The sequence below is a fragment of the Fringilla coelebs genome (genome assembly GCF_963513975.1).
Source record: "Fringilla coelebs genome assembly, chromosome: 1".
In the NCBI taxonomy this organism is placed as follows: domain Eukaryota; kingdom Metazoa; phylum Chordata; class Aves; order Passeriformes; family Fringillidae; genus Fringilla; species Fringilla coelebs.
In genome coordinates, this window is record NC_140028.1 from 129,273,054 (window position 1) to 129,292,483 (window position 19,430).

The window sequence follows — 19,430 nt, forward strand, 5'->3', positions numbered from 1 at the left end:
GTAATGTTCAAGTAGTATTAGAGAGTGTCAGTTATTTAAAGCCAGCTTTATAGCTAACTTTAGGGATTCCAAGTTTCCCATTTATTTTGTATTCCTGGTGGTAATCCAGGGTCCAATGGTACAGGCACAGCACAAGGTTAGCAGCTCTGATTTAACAGAATAATCAAATCAGTACAATGAGGTGTGCAAATACATTTATTTTTCCAGGTTTTAGGACTGATCCCACAAACTGCACTGATGTTTATTAGCCTATCTTTTTTTTAAATGTGAATACAGTACACACAGTATAAAATTATTAGCAGACATGGTGTACTGGTACACTGAGCTTCTGCACCTAAGAAAAGAATAATCATTTGGAGGTATTTATTATCCCCATCTTGGCTGGGAGTTCAGAGCAGCTTTCCATTAGAGGAAAAAAAAGAAGACAACAACAGACACAGAGATTCTTTGATGAGAAAATGCCTAGGAAAAAAGACAGGCCCAAAAAGATGGAAAATGTAATGGGTGCCTAATTTTCAAACAAAAAATACAACTCAGTTTCTCAAAAAGGATGTAAAACTGGATGTGATGTCTTCTTCCCTCCTGAGGAACCAGTTGCTTTTTTTCTCAATATCCAAACCTGTGGGGAGGCAGTTTGATTCCTGATCCACCCCTGTACCTCTGCAGCACTGAGCTCTGCCTGCTGCTGACCTGGCAAAGGAGGGACACCCATCCATTGCCTGCAATGCCATCTCCTGCTCTTAGGCCACCTAAAGGTACTGAGGAGATCTAATTTTTTTTTCCACTCTCCCTGGTGCTAGTTGAAACAGGAGCTGGGTGGGGAGAAAACGAAAAAGGGATGGGACAATGATTATGAGTGAAAGTTATCCAGCACAGGTTGCAAAGTTAAGTTTCAATTGCTGGAGTGCATTTACAGTACTAAGTTACAAAAAAGATGTTTCCATGGAGAGACCAGGCCAGGATTTATCCTATGGCTGATGCTGGAATGAATTGCACTGAAAGGAAAGCCTGGGCAAAGCACATAATGTGCCCTTGCTTTGCCAGAGAGGGAAATTTAATTCCCAGGATGCCACTTGGTGTTCACACTGGGAAATTCCTGCAGGAAATTCCTTTCTTTCCATCCAAAGAGCTGTTTTTCAGAGTATTTCCCTTGTGCCACATTTTTTGTAATTTTTCATTAGTATGCTGCATTTTTGTTTCTTTGCTGTATCAGAGGCAGTGTGACTGCTGCCTTCATTGTTACGTTTGTACTTTCTCAGATGATATAACTGCAAAATATAGAACAGAACACATAGCAAAGAGTATCACACTGCTTTGCAACCCCAAAATAGAAAGCCAGAGAAGATTAAGTCTCTTCAGGTAGAAAAGCTTGTTACTGATGTCTTTTTTTTCCCAAAAGGTTACATGTTGAGATCAGAGGAGTGCCGTTTGTAAACCAAGGCTCGCAGTACAAACAGTGGGATTCTAAACTTTTGCAACAGGGAATTGGGAAACACTGAGCTGAGGTGTGCTAGAGGGGAATCTTGGGATTGCATTTAACACTGAAGGGATGCATCTATCTGTTGTTTTCCCTACATCAGGTTTGAACATGTTTTGAGCAATATTTCTGGCCTACTGTGGTTAGGTGTAACATTTCTGTTAGATTTCCTACATGAAAGAAATGGAGCTCTTACTGTATTTTTCCCTGGGCTTTGTAATTTGGGGCTGGCTGCTGCCAGGAGCCCTCTGTGATGAGGGAGAGAGAGAAAAGTTTGTGGAGGCATTTGTAGGCATGGCTGGAAAAGCAGAGCCATCAAAGAAAGAGTCAGAATGGAGAAGTGCTGAAGTGGGAAAATTTATGAAAAAATTGAGTAAATATGGAAAAAGTGTGGAAAATGGTGAAATATTTATTCAGTACAGAAATACTTCTAAATTACAGGCTGATCTCCTCATTGTTCTGTTGCTGAAAATGAAAACCGCTGTAGCATGGGCTGAGTGCTCTAAGCCTTGATAACTCACAGCAAGGGCCTGGACAGCAGCATCTGTGCACCTTGTCCATGGGAATACACTCCTGATTTGTGGATAAGGGACTTCAAAACTCCTGGGTCTCCTGATATTAAAAAAATTAAAAATCAAAAATTTAAAAATAATTCATAGCTAGACAGTGAGAGAAAGCTGATCAGAATTTGATGGATTTGTTTTCAATGTATGGAAACATTTAGAAGAGAAAACTGCAGTCATTCCATCCAGCATCTAAGTAACTCCTGAAAAGGAAAGTCAGAAGGTAATCCAGTTTTCTAAAGGTTAAGGGAAAATCTGAAGTGTATTACTGAGAAAAGTGACCCAAACCTTTAGGGGTAACAGAGTGGCTGGCAATTTCATTGCATTTAATAGGATCTAAGGAAGACTTTTTTTTCTTACAATACTTCTGCCTTATTATTAAGTAAGGCAAACTCTGTTTATCCTATTCTGCATTTATTTTATCTATGCTTATAGATACCTTGAAAAGCACACAGATATACTTTTTGTGTTGTAAAATAGATGATAAGTTGACAGCAGAAAAAAGTTAGACATATTTTTGCGGTTTTTTCCTAGTGAAAAATACATTTTTCAGTAAAACACTCAGTAAGTAAGATCCTAGGCATATTTTTAGCTACAAAAATGGAAACTTTTAAGTAGTTCTTTCAAGCAATGAAGAAATCAAAACTGCCTGCAGAACACGGGCAGTACTTACAAAAATACTGTTTTGCTGAAAACTTAATTTCACATCAAAATCAGTTTTGAGAGAAAGCTTTTCATCAGTCAAAGAACCTACCCTGCTGTTTGATACCCCAACCAGTCCTACAGTGTCCTCTTTGCTGCTCCTGCCATCCTCCTGAAAGTCTTATCCACTTCCCCATGGAGATGTGGATCAATGCCCAAGCTGTGGAGAACTGCTCTCCCTCCACACCATTTCCTAACAGGGAATGGCATCTGGGGAAGGCTGCTCCTGGAGGTTAAGTCTTCTGAAGGCAGCTGTGGATCCACAGGATAAATTATTCTCTCAGTCCTCTGCTGCACAAGGATTGCAGCTGGTTGAGCATCTCCCATTTTTCAATAGCTCTTCACCACGTTTCAGCTGTTTAAGCACCAGCTGAAACTGCAGTGAGTCTCAGCTGTTCAGCACTTCTCCCATCCCTGGTTTTGAGGAGGATCCAGTCCTGGAGCTTGTCTTCTCCATCCTTCTGCTGTTTCTCTTTTGGTCTTCTAGTGTCTGTATGAAAGGGGTCAATATATATAATGGTTTAAGAGCTGCTTTAAAATGTGTGAAATGATTAAGCAAAGTACTTTGACTAGAAAAGTGATGGGGTTTGACATGGGGTAGTCATGCTGTATAACCCTAATGCTGGTGGGAAGGTGTGCTGGCAGGTAAGGTCTGGCAGAGCTCACACTGCTCTGCCACACAGAGATAGCAGAGAAGGCAGCTGGGTCTATTTGTCTGTCCATGTCTGACTTAACCTTTATCATCTTGCTGTTGGCACAGAGATATTACCACAGGATCACCAGCAGGCATTAATCACCCTACTGTGTGAAAAAATAGAAGAGAAACAAAAAACCCACTAACAAGGAAAAGCAAAAGTAAAAGGCTAGCTACATTTTTCCTCTCTGAAATAATGGTTTTCTTGCATTTATTTACAGAACACAGAAAATGTCCCTAAGATTTTTACCTGTATATTAGCTTGAAAAATCCTCCAAGGTTTCTGGCAGTTTTCAGACATTATCTCTAAATGAGAGCTCTTTTAGCATCCCTCATCACTGAGTCAGGATGTTCAGGGTATCTGAGGAGGCTTGTTTTTCTGAAACCCACTGCTTTCTTTCCAGTTCTCAGTGCTGGATAGCAATCACTTTTGGGTGGTCTTATATCTGAAAGGATTGCTTTGTCATGATGCAATGACTTCTGAATAACGAACCACCAAAACAAGCCAGACCACTGCAGTTTGTTCCTCAGATTCATCTCCATGAAAGAGGAAGATTCCATTCTGCTCTTCACAGATGGTCTGTGGCTAGACAAGTGTGTTGCTGAATTGCTTTGGCTGGGAACAGCAAGTGGATTGCGATGCTGAGGGGCTTAGAAAGGGACATGAACTAGCAGAGCTGCCTTCAGGGGACTGACACAAGATGCTTGGCCACCCTTGCTAACCCATTTGCAGTAATGAAAGAAAAAAGCAGCCCTTAAAATAAATTTTTTTAAAAAGGATAAAACTGTGGCACACTAAAGGGCTGATTTTATTGCTTGGGTACCTGTTTCTGGATAAGTGCTAAATCTAATAGAAATACTCTGGGTTCCATGCATTTATCCAGACTTGTGAAACTTTCCAGATATTAATCTTTCAGATGTTGTATATAGAAAAAAGTGGACAGTTAGAATTTATAAGGTTTTCTTAAATGAGGAAGAAATAAGATACATTGCCAGTGATGAGACTCTGCAATTCTTTAATCATAAATCTATATATTCAATTTAAAGCAAGTTTCCATGGCTGGTCTTTATAACCTTCCCATCATGGGTCTTAAAAAGTTTAAAATTAATATTAGAGCCAGATTCTGATGAATTGATTGCTCTGCCCTGAGAAAAGCCATATTTGAGCCCAGGAGGGTTTGGTCATGTCAGGATATGTCTGAGGCTTAACACACACAGCTGTACCACTGCAAAAAACACTTAAAAACTCATTCTGTCTTCTGCATTGTTCCCCCACTGCTTTCACTCCCACTTTTTCACAGAAAGCATAACCTAGATCTATTTTCTAGACAAACAGGGAGGATTTTCCCAGTAGGAATCTGGCTGTAATATGACAGGCAGGCAGAAGTGCAGTGATTATCATTCTGTATGTGTGCTTTGGGTGCAGTGAGGGACCACACAGCAATTATCACTGGCTTGAAATGGTGCTTTAAGATGTTAGAGGCTCCAAGGGAAGATTGTTCACATATTTCTAAAACAGATGGGAAAAGTTAGAAGGATAGTGTCTGAAAACTCCTCCTTTTGATTGTACTCCACAAACACACTGGGCTGTGAACTGAGTTAAGGAGCAAGTGTCACTAGATACAAGACATTGTTGTAATGGTATTCTTCAACTTATTTTGTCATTATCTTTGCACAGAATTTATCCACATTTGTAGAGGGAAGTACAGAGATAAAAGATGCTTTTTACACTGCTTGCCAAAAAAAATTCAAGTATTTGTTCATTCTAGATGGGTATATGTCTTTTGGCATTTGATGCCAGTATTGATCTTCCCTGCATGAATATAGCTGAGTAGGAGCCATGGGCTTTATGTGTAACAAACAGAACAGGCAAACATGCATGAAAAGAACAGGCTTTATGTTTTACAATCAATTCATTAATAATCTATTCGTGCTGGGGAAGGAGGAGGTGAGACCATATTTAAAAGTACCAAGATGTTGCAATGCTGCTCATTTTTAAAAAAATCTGGCCTTACAAAGAAATGGCACGTTATACCTAAAAACTCTGGCCATAAGCTTATTCCTGACTTTGAGTCCCACCCTGTCTGCTTGTAAAGTAGTGCTGTGGGCTCATTCACTAATTTCTTGGGCAGGTCAGTAAGGACAATCCCACTGAGGAAAACAGTGGGATAAACCAGTACTCAGCCTGAATGAGGATAATAAAATGTGGTCAATAGTCTTTTCCTCATGCTGGTAATTTTTGCTGGAAGATGAAATTAGGTTCAATGACTAAATAAAAAATGCTTACATTCCACATAAGAAGTTCAGTTTTGGATTTCAAAAATACAAGACCTCAGGAAATCTGTTGCATGTACCTGAACCGATTAAGCCTGTTGGGCATCTATTTGCACTGGTTTTGGCTATGGTAGAAGTCATTTTTTTCACAGTAGCTGTTTTGGGGCTGTGTTTTGGATTTCTGCTAAACACAATGTTGGTAATTCAGGAATGCTTTTGTTATTGCTGACCAGTGCTTAACAGAGTCAAGACCTTTTTTGCTTCTCACACTACCCCACCAGACAAGAGGCTGGGGTACACAAGGAGTTGGGAGGGGACACAATCAGAACAGCTGACCCAAACTGACCACAGGGATATTCCAGGCTATATGGCATCATGATCAGTATATAAAGCTGGTGGAAGGTTGTTCAGGAGTTCACTACTCATGCACTGACTGAGCATCTGTCAGTTGGTGGTGAGCAATTAGTTTAATTTTCATCACTTGTCTTTCTTAAGTTTTATTTATCTCTGCTGTCTTTCTTTAATTAGTGTTATTGTTGGTTTTGTTTATATATTCATTATTGTTATTGTTATTAACTCCTCTTAATCCAAGAGTTTTCTCCCTTTTCCTCTTCCAAATTTCTTGCCCCCATACAGCCTGGGGAAGGCTGAACAAGCAGATGTCTGGTGCTTAGTTGCCAGCTGCAGTTAAACAATCACACTCTTGCATGCCAAATACAGTGCTACATATTTTTTACTGCTGTCTGGAAGTGTTTTTGAAGTGTGTGTAATTCTTGCCAGACTGGTGTCCCTACAGGATGTGCTTGTACTGTGCCTTGCTACAGCCGTGACAACAATGCGAGGACAGAGGGTGGAGGTACAAACATTGAGCAGTTACTGGTAGTTTTATTCTCCTCTCAGTACTGTGTGCCAAAGATATGTTCCAAGTTAGATTTTGTGGAATCCTAAGGCACATGATGGATTGAGATGCAACTGCAGTCTTCTGTATTATCTTGGGTACACTTAAGCCTAGTGGACAACTATTGAGTTTACTAGCTTGGAACATATACAGCACATCTTTAAGTTTTTCTGGTTTATATTAATAAATGTTTTTGCAAGTGATTTTTTTCCTAAGTAAACTGTCATGTTGCATTTGAAGGAAGCCCTTCCCTGTGTAGCAGGTATTTGGCAATCTGAAACTCTACAAGAAGTAATTTGACAAAAATCCAGCTCCCTATTCAAAGAGATATTAACCTTCCATAATAAGCTGTAATTCCTTCTGAGAATTCAGTGCATACTTAAAAGGAGTTTCTTACATAAAAGTATCACTTTAGTTGACCTCATAGGTGAAGATCTTTGTGCAGAACCAGCAGAGGTTATGACTGATCACCTGCTTAAGTACTCACATTTATTAAAGGACAGTGGAAAAGGTCCAAGAACTGCTTCAGCTGAAGTACCAAATTCCCTTAACAATAGTGTTTCACTAAAAACTGATCTGTTAAAATGCCTTGTCTCTATGAGGCAGAAAAATAGGTTGTGGTTTTACCTTCAGGAATCTCAGGCAGTGTGCAAAAAGGAACCGTGATGCGTCCAAACAAGACCCAGAGGACAGTGAGGTGACTTGGAGGCTCCACCTCCATCCCAAGTAATTGCTGCTTGGGAGTCCTGGAGCATGTGGACATTTTCTTTCCCCTTGAACTGAATGCTTGGGGGCTGCTGGGGAACCCCTTGGTGCTCACAGAGATGCAGTGCTGGGACTGGATATCATTGCCATGGCTGGACAGAGAAACAGTTGTAAGCATGACCCCTGCACCTAAACCTGTCAAGAATTTGTAGTTATGGACTAATCTGCAACCTTTATGCATTTCACCTTCTCTGTTTTGGAGGTCTGGTGCTCAAGAAATTACAACTCCAGCAGTATTGTCCAAAGTTAGGGGTGGTGCATCAGAAAAGACTCAAAAAGGCAAGGCTGTTTCTCAAAGAACAGCATCATATATAAGCTGAGCTGTCTCCACTGGAATCCTTCTTCAGAGTGTCCAGGGAAACTCAGGATATCCTTAACCTGCAAAAGTGGGATAGAGAAATTAGAAGTGCTAGTAGGCTTCCATGGTGACTGTACATAGCTTTTTTCTGTATCCTGGCTGGCCATAATGACCAGGTAGCAACCTTGAAACCAGGATGCAAGTGAAGACAATCCAAAAAATTAAAACATCAATGCCATTTTACTTTTCCATTAGTAAAAGTGATGCAGACAAAAAGAATATCATGATATGCCATTCATCTGCAGCTTCTTAGTAATAACAAGATTTTCAGACCTGGATCATTGAATCTAGATTTTTCAGAGGAGACAAATGGATTCATTTGAGGGCAGAAAGTGTGAAACAAGCTGAGAATCATGCATTGTCTCCACTTATCATCATGCTATATGTCTGAGATAATGAGTGACAAGTTCTGTGCCCAATGACATGGAAAACAAGAAAAATTATAGCATTAATCACTGTGGTGTCAGTTCTCTGGAGAGTTGACACTTAGCTGTGCATTAGATCTTGTAGTTTACAGAGTAATTAAATTAGTTTCTCTAGCTAAATGTGTAGTAAATTAATCCTTATTAATCTTACATGAAAAGACATTAGAGTGGATCTGAGGGTAACAATAGAATTATTTCATTTCCACACACAAATAAAGAGATGGTATAAACAGATATCATGACATAAACATAAGGATAGAATAACTCTCTTACCAATATCACACCAAAGGTCATTCTACTCAACTTTTAGGTCTCCACCAGTGAGTAACAGTGGTAGCTTATGGACAATAAGAATGGAGGTATCTCCAGTCAGTGGATTAGGGGTTCTTAAGCTAAAAGTAGAATGTGAACCATTGTGCTTACTAAGCATTAAAATAAGCCTTAAATTGGCCACTGAAATATCCTGCAAAAATAAGTCCTATGATTTAATTGTAGCCCAGCAAATAATTCCAAATTTTTAATTCTATAATTTCTGTTTGCAAGCACAGCTTATGAATACTGGCAGGACTGGGAAAGCACTTTCAGCACCTAGACAAGCTTTCCAGGACTGCCTTTCCTTCAGACTTTGAGGAAGTTGACAGAATTTGTTCACATCACATTGCTGTACAGATCATGAGATCTCAAACAACATTAGGTATTAGAGACAGAGGCCAAAAAGAAGCCCTGTCCACTCAGTATTCATGTGTCAACTGAGATCAGTTGTTCAATGCTTCCCTATAAACATCAATAGATAATAAAACTGAAAAGTGATTGCCTGAACCAACAAACTAACCTATCATTAATGGAAATAGTACTTGACAGGACTTTGAAAGGCAGTGATGGATGAGAAAGGAAATTGAGAGAAAAAAACCAGAAACTCCAAGATGTTTGACTCAATTTTGTGTGATGTCTCTCTTGGGAAAGAGGAGGCTTTGGAGATTAGTGGCTGTAGCCCTCTCAAGCAAAAGAATCAAAGATAAAAGGTCTTTACAAGGCAGTGAGTTGGCACAGGACATGGGATAATGTTGCTTTGATAGATACTGCAGGGTATCATAGCATTGCACTCACATTTAGACTATGGATTGGATTAAGAGACAATTAAAGATTGGTTTTCTTTAAAGATGAAATATTCTTTCATGTTTCAAGGAAAAAACATTGCTTACTGTTCTTCAAAGCTTAAATTAATCATAGAATGCTGAATGGATTTTTTATTCCTAATTGGAATCCTTTATTTTAGAAAGATGTATTTAATTTTCAGTTGAATTGAAAAGTCATTTTAAAGACGAGTATTTTCCTCTTGTGAAAAATTGCCTTTTCTTGTAATTTTTCTTCCTTTTGAAAGTCCCATTCAAATATAAAGGCAAAAATGAAGCTACAGGCTTTGCTCTTAAAAGCGCATCTCTATCACTACTTTTTTGATGCTGAACATGATAAACTCTTTGATCTAGCCTCGAGAAGATCCACATGTTCTTGGATTCATGCAAACAAAATGGATATATCTTCAAAGCAGAAAATCTTCTAGCTCTTTTTGTCTATAACAGACACCTCTTAAAAAGAAAGAAAATGGCAGAATTTATACTTTAAAAAAAAGGATAGAGTTTGAAGATATAGTTCATTCTTTTCACTAGCTGGGGATGCAGGCTCTACAATTATTTGTTTGTAAGAAATAAAATGCTTTTATTCCAATGGTGTTTAGTTGCCAGGATATTTTTGTATAACCCTTATGTACATTTTAAAAATCAAAGAGGTTTTTTTTTTAGTGGTCCCCAGCTGGGGAGCATGCTTCTGTCTTTGCAGGAAGAGAGACATCCATCAGTAGGAACATGGCAGAGCAACTCAGGATCTGCAGTTATATCATCTGCTACCCATTTACTCTTGGACTATTTAGTAAATGAGCTCAGACTCATAAATACAAACCCCAAGAAAACGTGTGGCTGAACTCTCAACCTTTATTAACACCTAACAATATTATTGGTATCTCCAGACAGTGTACAACCTCAGACAATATTATCAAAATGCATCACACAAAATGAAGTTGTGATTTTTGTTTTTTTCAGCAGCTGGAACAGGTCAATCAGCCATGAAGCCATGAAAGACCAAGTATTTTGGAATCAAAACTTCTAGAAAAAAAAGGAACCAAAAAAGAAGATTCTATTTTACTTCATAAGTTGCTTGAACTCATTTGAAAGAAATGTTTTGACAAAAATTTATACAAAAAAGAATGTCATCTTAGATAGCATGAGTTCTAACGTCATTATAGTGCAAGGATTTCGTATTGCCAGAGCTTCATATCTCCTCAATCTTTTTCACAGGCAGCTCCTCTATGCACTGTCTCTCCCTAGTCCTTGCAGCAGTCATCCAACTCCTCTTCTTCCAGACCCCACCAATCCATTCTTTTATACAGGTGTGGCCTGGTAAGATCAGGCCTGCTTCTAATCTTTAGTAATTGGTCCAGCTGCAGCTAATTGGGGGATAAGATTACCTTCCATACCCCCTTCATTTACCCATACTGTATCCTCCTACAAAAGAGAAACTGAAGGGGATAAAATATTTTGAAATTGTATGCTTCACTTGTTGTTGATCAAAGTATTGTTTAACTTTCATTGGCCCTTTCAATGCCATTTGATCAAAAAGTAGGAGAATCCTGAGTATCTAACACTTATCCATTATAATTTGGTTCAATCATACTTGGAAATACCATAATTCAAAGTTAAGATTAAGTCAAAGTCCCATTTATTCTCCAAGACTTCCTGCTGTGGAATAAAGTTTGAAATTAAACAGTTTCCTTTGAAAGAAAGAATATGGAGTTAGACTGAGGTTTCATTAGAAAGAGAGTGTCCAGCACTGATCAGTTTTTCTGACAGCTGGGAGGGGATAAAACATCAAGGTATCATTCGGATGGCTGAGGTAACATCCTTGAGTGACCAGAGTAGTGAGCTCTGATATTAGGAATCTTCTGGCTAGAGCCAAAACACTGTCTTTCACCTTCCATGAAGTAACCAGTGCTGGCACCCCTGTCTGCATGGCAGGCTGGATGCTCCCAGAGAAAAGGTTCACATGATTTTGTGCTCCCTAGACATGATGTTCTTCTCTTGTCCTGCTCTGTGGAACACACAGTGCAGGAAAGAAGGAGAATGAAACTGTCCTTAAAAAGCATAATTCTCCCAACAAAAGCCAATGCAGAGGCACCTGCCAGTGTCCTTCTAAAATTATGACAACTTTGTAGTTTTGTCTGAGTTTTGTAGAGAAGCTCTAATTTGGTTTTGCTTGGAGATATATGGACAGTTGGAGATTATGAATATTAATGTGTCAAATGAAAAATAAGTTTGTACAAGCCACTGGAAAATGAGTTATGTTGTTTTCGACACCTGTTTCAAGCTGGAGACAAATGGTTGTCTTTCTTAAACACAACAGTAAAATCCAGATGCTGGAAGCTGATTTACAATCCACCTACCATTGCCATGGCTGTGATTCAGAATTTTGGGTTCACTCTCAGAACAGTGTATGATGCCACAGAGCAGAGTTTTCTGCCTTCCTGTGGATGCTTGTAAAGCTGCTCTCAGCCTGCAGATACTGTGGAGCGCAGGTCTGCTAAGAACCGTGAAAAGGGGAGAAATGTTTCTATCCTGCAAGAGTAAAGAGGTATCCTGAGTGCTTGAAAAGGTACTGATGGGCTACAACCTGGAGAAAAATGGAGCCATTTTCTGTCCTCTTATTTAGACAAGAATGGTTGAGCCCCTCTTAAAAAATGTGCAAAGTTTTTCTGACCTTTTTGGGTTTTTCGGCTCTGTTGTGTAGCTGACATTCTAAGCCTTGCTGGGGAAGTTCCTCTGCTGATCCAGAAATGAAAGCTGCCAGGAAACAGAGGCATTTTGTTCTGCTAATCCAGCCAGAAGTGTCCTTGTACATATCCTTAATTTTTTTTTTCATACCTGGCAAGGAAAGCAAGAGGCTGATAAATGATTATTCTCTTACCTGCTGGTTACATTTGACTGATTAGGATTGCAAGCAGCTGTTGCAACAGCCTTAACAGAAAGCACTCTTACTCCACACTAAAGACTTTCCAAAAAGCATAGTAGAAATGTGTAAATGTCTTTTCAGTCAGCATCACACAGAAAAGTTCCCCAGATCCCACCACCAGTGCTGGTACCTTATGCAGTTAAGTGGAAAGCAGGAGCTGGCTGAAGTCTTTCAGCCACATTGGTTTCTGATTCCTGCTCCCCTCTTTTGTCAGTATTTTTCTGTGCCTTTTTGGTCCGGGAACACATGAGTTCAACAATTTGTCACTGCTGCCCTAGGAAAATGGGGTATTTTAGTACTTCCTGCATGCAGAGCCTTGCCTCCTGGGTTCAACACCTGCAGACAACAGCCAAAGGCTATTAGCATTACTCTCTGTATTGTTACAGTGCCCAAAAATTCCAGGCAAGAATCAGGCCTGATTGTGATGGGCGTTGAACAAGCACAGCTGGAAAGTCCTGCTCTGAAGGATTCATGGACCTTTCAGCAGTAGTCCTGATTATAATAATTTACAGACTTACACTAGTAGAACCTAGGGCAATTTAGTCTGTGAAATATCTAAGTATGGTGTGGAGTAACTCATGAAAATGGCACAAAGGTGTATTCACATAAAAAACTTAATCCAAGTGCCAGGATTTAGGAGACTAATTTCTTCTATAGCCACTGGATGATGGGGAGGATGCAAGAAGGAACTCAGAGCCCTGCCCTGAATAGCAACCTGGAAAAGCTCTTGCCCCATATTCCCTGGAAAAAAGAACTCAAAACCACTCCCAAGATGGACACAAATGGTAGGTTTCATGTTTAGGCAGTTTTAACACCTCCAGAGTTTCACAAAAAATTCTCCGTGATAATAAGTCTGATTTAAAGCGTACTAACACAAAATAATTCTGAGAATGTTCAGTTTTATAAAATTTTAAATGCATTGTACAATTCAGTTAATTGGAATGAAAAGGCTTGCTATAATAATTGGAAGTTTTAATTTCTACAGAGTCATCTTGACCCATTTCTTCTTACCTTCTTACTATATTAAATCTGATTTTAAGTTCATACCTAATGTTATGAGCATACAGTCTTCTGCATTTCAATGTCAATCTAAGTAAAATTAATAGAAACTTCTTAAACCTAACAAAAGAAATGCTTCTATGTTCATACAACAGTTTTAGAAGCTATTATCATGCACCTATTATAGATGCTGTTTGCCTATAAAAGATAACCTAGGCCATATATGCAATATAGACATTTATATGAAACATAAGATTTTTCTATGAAGAGAAAGACATCATTTAATATTTTAGCATATTGGAAGATTTGCAATATCATTGCTTTTTCCCACAATCTAGAATTACTAGGAGGAAGATAAGAATGAAAGGCCACAACAGATGATTCTGAAGGTCTGTACAGACTTTCTGTACAGCTCAATATCCTCTCTCTACCTGGGTCCCTGAGCAAGTGACTGAAGGGGAGCATAGACACAGGAGAGCCCAGGACCACGCTGGATGTGCCAGGCACAGACATGGGTGCCAGGGCTCAGAGACCAGAGTGGCTTCTGAGTATTCAGGAGCTCTTAATGAGCTGATTGCCCCAGACTTGTCCAGCCTCCCATGATTCCATGCAAACTTTTAGCTTCACAACATCCTGAAGCCAGACCATTCACATCCCAAGTTTTTGAAAGTGTGCTTTGAATAGGTCTCCTTTCAGTTTCCTATGATGATCCCTGTTCTTTTACTGAGAAAGCCAGAAAATCAGTAGTGCCTGATTTACTTTCTCCCTGTGTCCTCCATGATTTTATGGAGTTCGAAAATTCTGGACTGCAGGAATTTTATTCTAAAGAAATTTCTGTGCAGCAGACTTATGGTTCTCAAAACTTTAAAGAGAAGATTGTAATTAGCAATGATGTCAGCCCCTTCAATAGATCATTCTCTAGTGGCTTTGCATATGAAGCACATGGAGCATATGAAGACATTCTTTTCTAGGTATCAAATTTTCAGAATCTATTTTTGTTAGTGAACTGAAGGAAAGCACAGATACATGCACACATGCAAAACAACAAACCTTTCATTTGCTTTCTGAGAGAGGAGACAAAAAACCAGTGCTTGCCAACTTCATATTGTTAAGATGGTTCCTAAATATCATGAAGGGCTGTGGAAATTCTTATTAGCTGCAGATACACTTTTTTGTCATCTCAGATTATTTGCTATGGTGAATCTCACAAAGTCTCAATAGAGTTCTTAAACATTTTCAAGCATTATTCTCCAAATCCTCCAAATTTAGGGCAACTCCAAAGGCTTGCTGACATTTTTGAAGCTACCGAGTAGCACTGAGGTATCTATGTAATTCATCTGCAGTGTAAAGCAGGTGAGGCATCTGAAGACAGAAATACTTTATTTGATTGTTGTTATTGTGGGATTGTTCTTCCATACAGTGTGGAAACTGAAGGCATTATGGACAAGAACAGGGCAGGACAATTGGGAATAATTTTGTAATTTATGCTGCATGGTATTCCTATCCTACTTCATAGGGATACCATCTGTTATCAACCAGGCTTCAAATTATTTGCTGTTATAGCAGTTATATGTTTCAAGTACCTTGATTTTGCATTTTTAAAATTAATTTAGAAATCTGGAATATAATGAATAAGCAGCAAGTTTCTGCTGAGGAGTGGTGGAAGATCTTCACCAGATAAAGATGCTCAGATTTTGGATCACCTGTCAGGTAACAACAGCTGGGTTGCAGCTCTCTGGAGCTGGAGACAGAGGGCAGGGGCCAGACCTGGAGGTGTTTTTACAAGAGGTGTTTTTACAAGACATGCTTTTGGCTTTCCTTGGTCCCCAAGGAGCCACATGTGGCTCTGGGACAGCCTCAAGAGAGTGAAGAATTTGTAGTTATAGGCAGAGAGGCTTTGCCTCATTTTTTCAGAAGTCTGTGGTGTATTCTGTTAGTATTATTACTATTGATAGCAATGTGTGCTATATCCAGCATATTTATTATGCTTGGCATTAACAACAGATGCTGTAGGATGATAATACTAATGCAAAAGGAAAAATAAAGCAACAAGTTAAGCAACTGTGCAATTGTTCATTGCTTCTTCAATACCCCATTAATCACACAGCTCTCTGATGGATATTGGCTGCAAACCAATGTGACAGATGGGGAATAAAAATCAATATCTTTTAAAAACCACCCACAGCAATATATTTCAGTTTTACATTTTGGGCCTGCATCTCTTCTCCTAGCCATGAGCTAATGCAGCATAAATACACATCTCTGTGAATAATTGCAAATCATCTTTAAGACAAAATGTAGGGACCTTGCTTAGAAATAAGTGAACTTATTTTGGAAATTATTTTCCAATGCATTATGGAATTTATGCTACCTGATAGTACTAATATAAAATGTAATTGATTGTGTATTTAAAAGTGAAATGGAAATAAGGAATTGTCATTGAGAGACTGATCTCTAGGTGATACAAAGAGTCCTAGTTGAAAGTGTTTTATAGAGATAGCATAAAGGAAGGCTAATTCTTTTACCCTGTACCCTTCACTACCATACTTGTTCTTCAATCCTTGTGGCTTCTTCTATTGCCAAGACCACAGCTGACATAAAAATCAACCGGACTAATCTTCTTCTCTTCCAGTAATTTTCAAAATTCACTAATTTAGTAATATTATAAAATATTTTATAGTTGAGGTGTGGATGTCTTTAGAATTTTCATGTACTTAGGTGTATAGATACTGTGTTTGTTTTGAAAATAATAAAATCTAAATCATTGATTTATCCTCAATCAAAACTACTAGGGAATCCAAAAGAATAGCTTCAAATATTTTTTGGATAGAAAATAAACAAATTTGAAAACTTCAAATGTTTTGTTTGCATACTTGAAAAAAAAGGTTCTGATTTTCATTTCTAAGTGAGGTTTTTCAGACTTCTAGACTGCACAAAGATGTTTCCCTATGTCGTGTTGTCAGGCATAGGCAACAATGCCTATGAAAAAATGCCCGCTCTGATGAAAGTCGCCCACTGAGTCACACCTAGTTTGCTCCTTTCCATTTTGTTACTTTGTGACATCTGACACATTTGCTTTTGATTACTGAACTCCTTTAGGCATGTCCCTTATCTGATTTTCAGAGCATCTGTCTCTTTTGAAAGGTATACTTACCTAATATCCCACTTATGGTGCTTATTTAGATCAAATCCAAAATGTGAGTGCAGTGATTCATGTCAGCGCCCTAGTTCCAGCCAGGACAGGGTTAAAATTAACCCTGAATCAGGATACAAAGAAAAACCTTTTGCTAGAAAAATAATTATTCTGAATTCCACCAGGATGAAAAACGATGGATGCAGGATTCCACCACATCTCTCAGCTTGCAACCACCTGGGCAGAAGCCAGATAACCAATAACAGCTCTTCAGATGTCTTACCTGAAACAGATGTGCAGGATGCAGCAGAAAGGGGCACAGAAAATGTGGCATTATTGCCTGAACAACAAAGCCACGGGCTGGGACAGAAGCCAGGAAGAAGCAGCTGGCTCCAGCTTCTTCTCCAGCAGAGCCCCAGCTGCCCTGAGGGGCCAACAGGCTCAGAGCAGGGCTGGGCTGGTCTCAGTGTGCCACTTGTGCTGCGTGGATGAGGGACAGCCCAGCAACAGGATGGTGGGGCTGGCCCTGAGCAGTTTTAAAGTGCTGACATCATGCAGGCAGCTACAAAACTCAAAGCAAGATTTTTGGCCTTTTTCTTTAGTGGCTAGATATATTAACAAGACAAAGTCCTGTGGCCAAGTTTGACTGGCTGAGTACAGTTAAGGGCACATAACATTGTCTTGCCAATCTAAGTTTTAGATGCAGCCTTTTTTGTTGCTTCTGGTACTACTGCAGATGTGGGTTTTTTATCAGATATTTACTGCTAATATTTTGTATTTTGTTGTTGTTGTGGTTTTGGGTTCTTTTACTGCAAAACTTTCTTAGCAGTACTCCTAAAAGAATAAGCCAGTAGCTGCACAGCAGCACTGAAACTTCTAGTATCCAAGGCATCCCCAATTTAAACCTGTTATTTTAGGTTTTTTTACAAGATAATATTTTCAAAATATCCTGTTAAAAGTTAAATACCAAAATACTCATTAAAAACCAATTAAACATCTTTAAATGTTTAACAGCTGTAAGAATTTTATATTGTGACTGAACTGTCAACAATAACATTTTATTAGCAGCTCTCTACATGATAAAACTGCAGGGAGCAGATGCATTATCTGAAGCTTATGAAAAACAGTTTCACAAAGTGTAAAATCAGAATATGTTTCCATTAAAGGGTTTGATGGTCATAAACTGATTGTAAACAGAACATCAAACACCAGGATAAAATCTATAGCATATTAAACATCCCAAGCACGGTATGCTGCAAGGAGGTCTATGACACAAGGATCCATACCAAGTGTTGAAGACGCTTCTAAAAAAATTGCAGCATAAAACACGTTTCACTAACAGAAACTACAGATGGTCCCAGTCCAGAACATGATCCAAGTAGGATAAGTGGTCCAAAAGTTAGCATCAACATTGCTTATTTACAGGGGGCAGCAGAAACAAAGGTGAGAGGAATTGCTGCATCTTGCAAATGAAAAGGAGAGTTTTCAAATTTGCCATTTCTCTACATCTATGACCTTTTAAATGTGCCCATATAACTACTTAGACCAAACCTGAGGATGAATGGCTTAATTATTTCTTGGGAAAACAAGTTGCCATCGGAAAATGACCTGCTACAGCCAAAGTCTTCTACTTTATCTGTTTCTATCTTCCATCTGGAAGACCCAAGACAGCTGCCCACTCACCCCCTCTCCTCCTGCCTCACGTATCCTGCAGGTTCTGCAGATCTGCACTTATTTATACTCAGGTCTGGGTTCTCACTGCAGCACATGTAATCTGTGGAAGATGCACTCCAGCACTGCTGCCAGAATTCTGTGCAAGAAAGGCCACAGTGAAGCGGAGAGAGCAGGGCACCAGAATCCCAGCAGAGATCTGCAGAACAAGGAGATGGAAACTGAAATGATACCCCCCCTATTGGATGCAATGACAAGGCTTTAGTGCATGGGTTTTTCTGCACTCAAGGGCTATTGGCAAAGGAAGCTTTCCCTTCATGTCAAAACAGAAAAGGACACAATTGTATAAACAAGAGTAAGACTGAAGTACAAAATAAGAGGCATGTGAATGTGACATGCAAATACACCTGCATGCCTCTAATTTGCAACCACTTATTAATTGTATCAGAGCATCATGACCCCCCTTATCACATATGGCAAACCCAAGGTATGTTTGAATACTTTCTGGGTTATTTAGTTCAGGTAAAAATAAAACTTGGTTACCAGGTAAATCTGATCTTACAAAAACAGCCTTTGTCTGTTACAGAGTCAGGATGTTGTCTTGAAAAAAATTATATAAGTTTTAATAGCACATATAAAATGATCCTAGATCTGCACCATTTTTATTTGGGTTTTGCAAAAAGCCTTTGCAAAATCTTTAGGGAAATAGATACACTTAATATGCAGAGTCAACCATCACGCTTCAGAGGAAGAAAAGTGTATTTTTTTATATTTCTGATACTGGAGCTTGTAATGAAACAGAGCACATGTTTTCCTCCATTCTGCTGTCAGCTATTTTTTGCTTCTCTTCATTTGATGCTTGGCAACAACAGAATTTATTTTCCCTGTCTGCGTTGACTGAAGTGGTGTGGTCTCTTCCTTCCTTGCTCTCAGCACTGCTTGAAAAGTACTTTATATTAGCAGAGTGTAAGACAAACCATTCAATATTAACTTTACAGACTGACACAGCAGCTATTTTACAAAGTAGAAGTATAGGATGAGAGAAGACAAGTCATACATACCCTGGCAGGTGAGTAGTCTATATAGAGCAACATCACAACACAGATGAGGCAATTCTGTGAAACTTGAATCCTCTTTACTAGCTCCAGCTTTATGAAGAAAAAAGTTGCTCATCACATGGCTCTTACCCAAACACCTGTTCTGCAAATTAACCAGTGATTTTCACCTCCAGCGAAGTCGACAAAGTATTTCAAACCAAAATTTCAAACATTATGCTCATTAAACAAAATGGACATGCAATCATTCTGTTCTAAAACATGTAAAGTATTTCTCTAGAGCCTTATTTAGTCCTCTTCTCCACACTGAAAATAATCAGATCCTCAGAGTGAAGTGCCATAAAACTTTGGTAAGGA